Below are 11,694 nucleotides of genomic sequence, written 5' to 3' on the forward strand. Positions count from 1 at the left end.
CGGGTCGCAACATTGGCAGAGACGATGCTCGAAGAGGCACGACGTGCTTTGATGCGCTATTCATGACCAAGAAGACGCGCATAGAGCTCTCGTGGCAGAAGTGGCGCCTCACGACCATGGATATTCTCGACGAGATTGTCATAATCATCATCAAGGCCGTTGCACGCGTGAGTGCTGAATTCCTCATCTCCAAGCGGCTGGCCGATCAAGGCCAAGGTGTCGGCGAGACCATACATCTTGGTGAAGTACTTAGTGATGGTGACGCTATCGAGTTTAGTCTCCCCCAACTCGGTGCGTATAGCATGACCACGCGCCATAGATTGGGAGGTGAAGCTGCTGTGAAGCGCCGACCAGGCACCCCAAGACGCCATGGCGACAATGACCAGCGACGACACCTCGGACTGAGCGATGACTGGATAGCAGAGAGGATTGCCTGATCCTGGGCCACCCACACGTGATACGCCGGATGATACGGCAGCGGACTCAGGATGGAGCCGTCAACGTATCCCTCCAGGTAGCGGCTTTGGAGGAGAGGTAGCATCTGAGCCTGCCATGACAAGTAATTATCCGACGTAAGCTTCACCGGAAGGAGGTGCGAGAAGTAAAACAGCAACGCCGCCGCCATATGATCCGCATGAGCCTGTGCCGATGGGCGACTACCAGAGGCGCGCCAGCATATGGTGACGAACGATGGGCGCTAGGGGCAGCTGAACCATGACCCGAACAAGTTGGGGCACCGGGAGGCACAGGAGGTGCAGCCCCGTAGGGCAGCAAGGACGGCGGCACCACATAGGACTGGGGGTGTGACGGCCCAGCATAGGCCGACGGCACGCCGTAGGGCGCCGGCCAGGGAGACGAAGGCGGCGGCACGGCACCGAAGATTGGTGCAGGGGTGTTGTACCAGGAGCGCCGTAGATCGGCCGGGGAGCCGTGACATCCGCGGGTGCTGGACAGCGAAGAGCCGGTGGCACAGAAGCAGTGGTCGAGGAAGATCCACCGGAGGAGACCGGTGGGGGCAGGTCGCCCGGCCCGCTCGATCCGATTGACGAACTTGCAGGAGTCCCGCCGGGTAGCTAGGCCTGCCACCAGGCCGTAGCCAGCGGGCGAGACGCCATGAAGGGCGAGGAAGGGGCGACAGCGAAGGCTAGCGCCTAGGCCGACGAAGCGGCAGCATTGGGAGAGGCCGAGGTGGCGGCGGCAGCAAGGGCAGCGGAAGACATCGAAACCCTAAACTGATACCATGTAAAACATAGAGTTTGGGAAACTTCTCGACACCCTAAACAGGGTGTGGCTATCTCATTATATAGGAGTACCAAAGGGTACAATACAAAATACAGGTTTATACAAGAGTCTACGTATATATACAGTCTAACACAGGCTCGAGCAAGGCACCAAGGTCGAAGCCGGTGTCCCGGAGATAGAGGTGGCTGAAGATGCGCATCATGGCCGAGGTGGAACGTGCGCGGGCCTCCCCCTCCACCGTGGGGCCCACTCCGACAATGATTCCCTCAAGCGCTTTGACGAGCTTGAGGAGCGGCTCGACGGGGCATTGCTCCAGCGTCATCAGCGGGTCCTTGCACCCACTCCCATAGAGATCATGCAGCGCCTTGCAGGACCTCAACTCAAGGGAGTTGAACGTGGTGCACCCCACGGTGGTCATCTTCTCAGCAGCGGCTAGGAGCTTCTCCAGGTCTCCAGCCGAGCTTTGTCCTTGGAGACAAGCTTGGCATGGGATGCCTCTACCTCCTCCCTCAGCTTGTCCAGGCGACCGCGCTCCGTGGCCTATTCCTAGGCTACCTGCTCCAGCTCGGCGTCACGGTCGGCGACCGCAGCCTCTCGGGCCTTCAGGTCCTCCTGACAGTGTCCTAGACCAAGGGGTACTTGATACGTCTCCAACGTATCTATAATTTTTGATTGCTCCATGCTATATTATCTATTGTTTTGGACTATATTGGGCTTTATTTTCCACTTTTATATTATTTTTGGGACTAACCTATTAATCGGAGGCCCAACCCAGAATTGCTGTTTTCTTGCCTATTTCAGTGTTTCGGAGAAACAGAATATCAAACGAAGTCCAAACGGAATAAAACCTTCGGGAACATGATTTTCTCACCGAACGTGATCCAGGAGACTTGGACCCTACTCCAAGGATTCAAAGAGGAGGTCACGAGGATGGGGGGAGCCCCCCTGCCTCGTGGGCCCCTCGGTGCTGCACCGACGTACTTCTTCCTCCTATATATACATACGTACCCCCAAACAATCAAAAGAGGATCCAAAAACCTAATTCCACCGCCGCAACTTTCTGTATCCACGAGATCCCATCTTGGGGCCTGTTCCGGAGCTCCGCCGGAGAGGGCCGTCATCACGAAGGGCTTCTACATCATCATAGCCTCTCCGATGAAGTGTGAGTAGTTTACCTCAGACCTTCGGGTCCATAGTTAGTAGCTAGATGCCTTCTTCTCTCTCTTTGAATCTCAATACAAAGTTCTCCCCCTCTCTTGTGGAGATCTATTCGATGTAATCTTCTTTTTGCGGTGTGTTTGTTGAGACCGATGAATTGTGGGTTTATGATCAAGTCTATCTTCGAATAATATTTGAATCTTCTCTGAATTCTTTTATGTATGATTGGTTATCTTTGCAAGTCTCTTCGAATTATCCGTTTGGTTTGGCCAACTAGATTGGTAGTTCTTGCCATGGGAGAAGTGCTTAGCTTTGGGTTCGATCTTGCGGTGTCCTTTCCCAGTGACAGAAGGGGTAGCAAGGCACTTATTGCATCGTTGCCATCGAGGATAACAAGATGGGGTTTATTTCATGTTGCATGAATTTATCTCTCTACAGCATGTCATCTTGCTTAAGGCGTTACTCTGTTTTTAACTTAATACTCTAGATGCATGCTGGATAGCGGTCGATGAGTGGAGTAATAGTAGTAGATGCAGAATCGTTTCGGTCTACTTGTCACGGACGTGATGCCTATATACATGATCATGCCTAGATACTCTCATAACTATGCTCAATTCTGTCAATTGCTCAACAGTAATTTGTTCACCCACCGTAGGATACTTATGCTCTTGAGAGAAGCCACTAGTGAAACCTATGGCCCCCAGGTCTATTCTCGTCATATTAATTTCCACCACTTTAATCTTCCTTTGCTTTTTTACTTTGCCTTTACTTTTTACTTTGCATCTTTATACCAAAAATACCAAAAATATTATATCTATCAGATCTCACACTCGTAAGTGACCGTGAAGGGATTGACAACCCCTAATCGCGTTGGTTGCGAGTAGCTATCGTTTTGTGCAGGTATGAGGGACTTGAGCGTGGCCTCCTACTGGATTGATACCTTGGTTCTCAAAACCGAGGGAAATACTTACGCTACTCTGTTGCATCATCCCTTCCTCTTCTGGGAAAACCAACGCAAGCTCAAGACGTAGCAAGAAGGATTTCTGGCGCCATTGCCGGGGAGTCTACGCAAAAAGTCAACATACCAAGTACCCATCACAATCCCTATCTCTCGCATTACATTATTTGCCATTTGCCTCTCGTTTTCCTCTCCCCCACTTCACCCTTGCCATTTTATTCGCCCTCTCTCTCTCTATCCTCCCTCTCTATTTGCCTCTTTTGCCCGCTTGCTTTTTGTTTGCTCGTGTGTTAGATTGCTTGCTTGTCGTCATGGCTAGTCTCATATCTTCTCCGTTGTCTCCCGAGAGTGAATAAAATTTTAAACAAAGGGAGAGAGAAAATCTAAAAGATGCTTGGTATAGAATTTGCAATGCTCAAAATAGATCTACCAGGAAGCAATCTACCTTAGTTCTTCTCCACAATTTTTATGTTGGTGTTAATCCTTGGTATAGATATATCCTCGATACCATTACCGGAGGGAACTTCTTGGGTAGCCATACTTTTGATTCTTATAATGCTATGTTAGATTTATTTGGCTCACCACCTCTTTTGGTTAATGGAACCATGTTAACTTTGGAGCATGTTATGCAAAGACTTGAAATTATTGAAACTAAAGTTGCTACTATTGAATTAATTGAAAATCTAGATAAAAAGATCCACAATAAAATTACTATATATGGATCTAAGGTAGGAATGACTTTGAAAAATATTAAGGAAAACGAACCCATAGTTAATGAGAAGATAAACTTAGATTCTACTAGAATCGATAAGCTTGAGGGTATCATTACAAACTTGGGAACCGCTTTTTCTTCCATAAAGAATACTCCAAGTCCTCCTACTAAAATTGCCAAGCTTATTTATGTTCCTAAAAATAAGGGTGAATCATCTAGTAAGGAAACTACGGATCTTAAATCTATAAGTGTTCATCCCAATCTTTTTGCTATCATTAAGGAACCAATTGCTACAAATGAATTTTTCGATCTTGTGCCTAAAAGTTTGATAATCACTATAAATAAAGAAATTCCTAAGGGAAATAGATGCCTCATCAAATAATTGCCTACCAAGGATGGCAATACCTAGATCTATCCTCGCTTTTATGCCTAGCTAGGGGCGTTAAATGATAGCGCTTGTTGGGAGGCAACCCAATTTTATTTTTAATCCTTGATTTTTGCTCTTGTCTAGTAATAAATAATTTATTTAGCCTCTGTTTTGGTTGTGTTTTTTGTTTTAAATTAGTGTTTGTGCCAGGTAGAACCGTTGGGAAGACTCGGGGAAAGTCTTGTTGAACTTGCTGCAAAAAACAGAAACTTTAGCGCTCACGAGAACTGATGTCATTTTTATTTGGAAAGTGCTATTTAGTTAATTATTTTTGAATATAATTAACAGATAAATTCCTCACGTCCAGAAATTTATTTTAGAATTTTTGGGGTTCCAGATCTTGCGCTAGCTACAGATTACTACAGACTGTTCCGTTTTTGACTGATTCTGTTTTTCGTGTGTTGTTTGCTTATTTTGATGAATCTATGGCTAGTAAAATAGTTTATAATCCATAGAGAAGTTGTAATACAGTAGGTTTAACACCAATATAAATAAATTATGAGTAAATTACAGTACCTTGAAGTGGTCTTTTGTTTTGTTTCGCTAACGGAGCTCACGAGTTTTCTACTTTATGTTTTGTGAGGTGAAGTTTTCAAGTTTTGGGTGAATTCTTTTGATGGATTATGGAACAAGGAGTGGCAAGAGCCTAAGCTTGGGTATGCCCATGGAACCCCCAAGATAATCCAAGGACACCAAAAAGTCAAAGCTTGGGGATGCCCCGGAAGGCATCCCCTCTTTCGTCCACTTCCATCGGTAATTTACTTGGAGCTATATGTTTATTCACCAACATGATATGTGTTTTGCTTGGAGCGTCTTGCATTATTTGTGTATTTGTTTGTTAGTATGCCACAATCATCCTTTCTGTACACACCTTTTGAGAGAGCCATACATGAATTAAAATATTATAGAATACTCTATGTGCTTCACTTATATCTTTTGAGCGTTATAATTTTGCTCTATGTGCTTCACTTAGATCTTTTAGAGCACGGTGGTGGATTTGTTTTAAAGAAACTATTGATCTCTCATGCTTCACTTAAATTATTTTTAGAGTCTCTTAATAGCATGGTAATTTTCTTAATAATAATATGATTGGTATTCATGATTTGTGAAACTTTCTTTTGAGTGTGTTGAATGCTAAGAAAAGTTGGATGCTTGATAATTGTTTTGAGATATGGAGGTGATAATATTAAAGTCATGCTAGTTGAGTAGTTGTGAATTTAAACAATAATTGTGTTAAAGTTTGTGATTCCCGTAGCGTGCACGTATGGTGAACCGTTATGTGATGAAGTCAAAGCATGATTTATTTATTGATTGCCTTCCTTATGAGTGGCGGTCCGGGACGAGCGATGGTCTTTTCCTACCAATCTATCCCCCTAGGAGCATGCGCGTAATACTTTGCTTTGATAAATTCTAGATTTTTGCAATAAGTATATGAGTTCTTTATGACTAATGTTGAGTCCATGGATTATACGCACTCTCACCCTTCCACCTTTGCTAGCCTCTCTAATACCGCACACTTCTCGCCGGTATCATACACCTACCATATACCTTCCTCAAAACAGCCACCATACCTACCTATTATGGCATTTCCATAGACATTCCGAGATATATTGCCATGCAACTTTCCACCATTCCGTTTATTATGACACACTCCATCATTTTCATATTGCAAATCCCGGTACACCATCGGAGGCATTCACATAGAGTCATATTTTGTTCTAAGTATCAAGTTGTAATTGTTGAGTTGTAAGAAAAATAAAAGTGTGATGATCATCATTATTAGAGCATTGTCCCAGTGAGGAAAGAATGATGGAGACTACGATTGCCCCACAAGTCGGGATGAGACTCCGGACGAAAAATAAAAAAATATAAAAAAGAGGCCAAAGAAGACCAAATAAAAAGAGGCCATATAAAAAACGAGAGAAAAGGCCCAAATAAAAAAATGATGAGAGAAAAAGAGAGAAGGGACAAAGTTACTATCCTTTTAGCACACTGGTGCTTCAAAGTAGCACCATGATCTTCATTGTAGAGAGTCTCTCATGTTATCACTTTCATATACTAGTGGGAATCTTTCATTATAGAACTTAGCTTGTATATTCCAATGATGGGCTTCCTCAAATTGCCCTAGGTCTTCATGAGCAAGCAAGTTGGATGCACACCCACTTAGTTTCTTTTTGAGCATTCATATACTTATAGCTCTAGTGCATCTGTTGCATGGCAATCCCTACTCACTCACATTGATATCTATTGATGGGCATCTCCATAGCCCGTTGATACGCATAGTTGATGTGAGACTATCTTCTCCTTTTTGTCTTCTCCACAACCACCACTCTATTCCACCTATAGTACTATATCCATGGCTCACGTCATGTATTGCGTGAAGATTGAAAAAGTTTTAAAAAAGTTAGAGTATGAAACAATTGCTTGGCTTGTCATCGGGGTTGTGCATGATTTAAATATTTTGTGTGGTGAAGATAGAGCATAGCCAGACTATATGATTTTGTAGGGATAACTTTCTTTGGCCATGTTATTTTGAGAAGACATAATTGCTTTGTTAGTATACTTGAAGTATTATTATTTTTATGTCAACATAACCTTTTGTCTTGAATCTTTCAAATCTGAATATTCATATCACAATTAAGAAGATTTGCATTGAAATTATGCCAAGTAGCACTCCGCATCAAAAATTCTCTTTTTATCATTTGCCTACTCGAGGACGAGCAAGAATTAAGCTTGGGGATGCCTGATACGTCTCCAACGTATCTATAATTTTTGATTGCTCCATGCTATATTATCTACTATTTTGGACTATATTGGGCTTTATTTTCCACTTTTATATTATTTTTGGGACTAACCTATTAACCGGAGGCCCAACCCAGAATTGTTGTTTTTGACTATTTCAGTGTTTCGGAGAAACAGAATATCAAATGGAGTCCAAACGGAATAAAACCTTCGGGAAAGTGATTTTCTCACCGAACGTGATCCAGGAGACTTGGACCCTACTCCAAGGAGTCAAAGAGGAGGTCACGAGGGTGGGGGGCGCGCCCCCTAGGGCGCGCCCCCCTGCCTCGTGGGCCCCTCGGTGCTCCACCGACGTACTTCTTCCTCCTATATATACATACGTACCCCCAAACGATCAGAAGAGGAGCCGAAAACCTAATTCCATCGCCGCAACTTTCTGTATCCACGAGATCCCATCTTGGGGCCTGTTCTGGAGCTCCGCCGGAGAGGGCCGTCATCACGGAGGGCTTCTACATCATCATAGCCTCTCCGATCAAGTGTGAGTAGTTTACCTCAGACCTTCGGGTCCATAGTTAGTAGCTAGATGGCTTCTTCTCTCTCTTTGAATCTCAATACAAAGTTCTCCCCCTCTCTTGTGGAGATCTATTCGATGTAATCTTCTTTTTGCGGTGTGTTTGTTGAGACCAATGAATTGTGGGTTTATAATCAAGTCTATCTATGAATAATATTTGAATCTTGTCTAAATTCTTTTATGTATGATTGGTTATCTTTGCAAGTCTCTTCGAATTATCCGTTTGGTTTGGCCAACTAGATTGGTAGTTCTTGCCATGGGAGAAGTGCTTAGCTTTGGGTTCGATCTTGCGGTGTCCTTTCCAAGTGACAGAAGGGGCAGCAAGGCACGTATTGCATCGTTGCCATCGAGGATAACAAGATGGGGTTTATTTCATATTGCATGAATTTATGTCTCTACATCATGTCATCTTGCTTAAGGCGTTACTCTGTTTTTAACTTAATACTCTAGATGCATGCTGGATAGCGGTCGATGAGTGGAGTAATAGTATTAGATGCAAAATCGTTTTGGTCTACTTGTCACGGACGTGATGCCTATATACATGATCATTCCTAGATATTCTCATAACTATGCTCAATTCTGTCAATTGCTCAACAGTAATTTGTTCACCCACCGTAGAATACTTATGCTCTTGAGAGAAGCCACTAGTGAAACCTATGGCCCCCGGGTCTATTCTCATCATATTAATCTCCATCACTTTAATCTTGCTTTGCTTTTTTACTATGCCTTTACTTTTTACTTTGCATCTTTATACCAAAAATACCAAAAATATTATATCTATCAGATCTCACTCTCGTAAGTGACCGTGAAGGGATTGACAACCCCTAATCGCGTTGGTTGCGAGTAGCTATCGTTTTGTGCAGGCACGAGGTACTTGAGCGTGGCCTCCTATTGGATTGATACCTTGGTTCTCAAAACTGAGGGAAATACTTATGCTACTCTGTTGCATCATCCCTTCCTCTTTGGGGAAAACCAACGCAAGCTCAAGACGTAGCAGTACTCACCACGTCGCCTCTCGATAAGTTGGATTTGGCCGAGGACCCCCATGGCAATTTACTCATGGGCCAATTCAGACAGTCGATGTATACACGAGGAATATTCCAAAAGGATTGGTGATCAAGACAAGGACTCATCTACAACAACGTATTCGACTAGAAATCTTGTTATCCTAGGCCGCTGGTACATTATATAAGCCGAGGCCAGGCTAGTTGATAGATCATTATGACATTGTTCATCATACCCTCAGGTTTTATACCATAATATATGATCTTGAGGTAGATCAACTCTGTACTTGATACTCCATCAATATAAACAAGAGCAGGTCATTCAAAAATCCACAGATCGAGACCCCCTACCCCGAGATCTGCCGGTTTTGATACCGACAATGGTGCTTTCATTGAGTGTTTTGTTGTGTGATCAGCAAAGGATCAATGGCTCGCCTACAGATCAAATGGGACGTCGGCGTCTTCATCGCCGGCTTGACTGGTCACCTTGGCTTGACCGAGGACTGTGCCCTGCCTCCAATCGTCATGTTCGGACCAGGGCCTTCATCAGCATCAACTCCGATCTCTATCATGATCATGGAGAAATCATCAATGGAGCTCGGGGGCTAAACGTCAACATTGCCCTTGGGCGACCGTGCTGTTTTTCCGAACAGCGAACTTGTATCCTCTACCACCACCTCCTCGGGCATCGCTTTGATGATCCCTTTAATGAAATTGTGCGGAATTAAGTCTACAATAGTGATGCAAAATTTCGTCGAGTTCCTATGGAGGAATCTCCGTCAATCTATGATATACTGGAGCCCTGTCAAATCTGGATGGAATCTGGATAAGTTTAGGGCATGGTCTCCAGATCTTAGTTCGGAGGTCCTTTGGAAGATCCAACCGTTCAACTGCTGGGAAATTCCCATATCTATGACCCCTCAAAATTTCAGGTCAATCCGACGGTTCAAACTCCAGAAACTTACCAATGAGTGGACCAATTTTCCGATGTGTTTTCTGCGTGAATAGAGATGCGACCCGAATTCATGTTTCTTTATGAACGTGATATTGGACAACCTTTTTAAAGGAATTTTCTTCTAGGGTAATGTGCATTGTTCTCAACATGTGCACATAAAATTTTAAGTCTTCTCTGAGGTATTCTTCACCATCACACTAGTGTCAAACTAGTCCGGTAACATTGCTCCATAGCTGCCGACCTGCGCTAGACACGCCGTCGCTTTGTTGAGCCGAGCTCAACTTCTTCGAATAATCATCTCGGCGAGCCGAACAAGAGTACGGAATCGCGAAGGATGAATCATCACCAACATCGCCGCCCCATGGATTACACGGAGCAGGCACACCAGCATCATCGCACGGTCACTTCATCAAGCCGACATTGACCGCGTCACAAGTCAGACCTGCATTGGCATGGCCGCACTGTTGCTTCTTCAAGCCCGTGTCCTTCACGCCGAACTACTTCAACACCTCGGCTCACATAGCAGCTGCAACGTCTCCTTACCGACCCGCTCTGTCACCTCGGCTAGACCGGGGGCTTCGCCATCTCTTCATCAACCTACTCCGAAAACTTCGGTGTCACCAGCCGACCAGCTTCATCATGTTAGCTGGACCGGGGGCTTTGCCTCAGCGAGCCAACCGTTGCCAGCATCGCCATGCCATCGCTTCATCCCCCATCAGGCAATGTGTGTGCGGATCGAGTCCCAATTTTGGGAGTAACCTTTCTTCAGATTGCTACAATAGATATAGATAAACCAGGTGCTATTAATCCTAATAATTTTTCTCGCTTCGGTTTACTTTTTCCGAGGAATTATTACTCTGGTTTGCTCCATCATCTGTACACAGGTCTGTCAAGTAATGGACGCATTAACGATGATTGTGTGATGGTTCGGTCAGTTTCCCGTGTGCAGTTCAGCGAATGCCTCATCGGGGACTCGGACCGCCCTATGAAATACAGGGTTTGTCACGCCAGCGCCCTGCACCGACATTGGCTTCGAAGCCAGGCCACACCTGTTTAGGAAAAAAAATATTTTGCCTAAATTAATTATGCAAGGTTTTTCTTATATATTTATATTATTATTTTTTGGACTGCACTATTTTAAATGTGTAGGTAATCGACTCTTACTGCGTCACGCGGTCACTTCGGCAAACCGACGCCGTCGTCCCAATCGGCGTAAATCGGCTCGTGTGATCACCTTGTTGGTCGAATTGGCATACAAACATGTTCAGTTGCCTCGGGGACTTTGGCATCGCTGAGAGAGCTCTACCTCATCGAGTATTCGGCACACGGGCCATATTTCTCTCACATTGCATAAATTACTAATTATGCCAACAAAATTTTATTTTTTTTTATTTTATTATTATTACTATTATCTCTGGCTTACACTATTTTCTGTGCACAGGTAAAAAATCCAGGTTGGGCAGCGCTGTCACCTTGGCATACCGACGTACCACGTCACCTCGGCTGGACAAGGGCTTCGTCATCACTTTATTAACCCACACCACGGACTTGAACGTCATACTGTCGGCCTGCTCCGTCGCCTCAGTCGGACCGGAGGTTCCACCTTGCCACATTAGCCGTGCTATGTCGCCACTTCGGAGTGCCGAGCTCTTCGCTCTCCCACCTCGGGACTGGCTTGGGGGCTGGGACCTCGTCCCGCCGTAAGCTCGGGCCGCGCATCGACACCGAGCACATTAACCAGCTAAGTCGCTTCCATGCTCAGTTTTTTTAGTTCTTGTTCGGTTCGACCAAACATTATATTTATGCTAAAATATGTTCGTAAAAACGAGGTTTGTTAAAAACCACTCTTCTTTGCCCATGTTAACTGGGCTCTTAAATTTATATGATCCATTTTATAATAAGTGTTCTTCTTCTAAGTCGTTGCA

Source organism: Triticum urartu, chromosome 4 (genome assembly GCF_003073215.2).
Source record: "Triticum urartu cultivar G1812 chromosome 4, Tu2.1, whole genome shotgun sequence".
Taxonomy (NCBI): domain Eukaryota; kingdom Viridiplantae; phylum Streptophyta; class Magnoliopsida; order Poales; family Poaceae; genus Triticum; species Triticum urartu.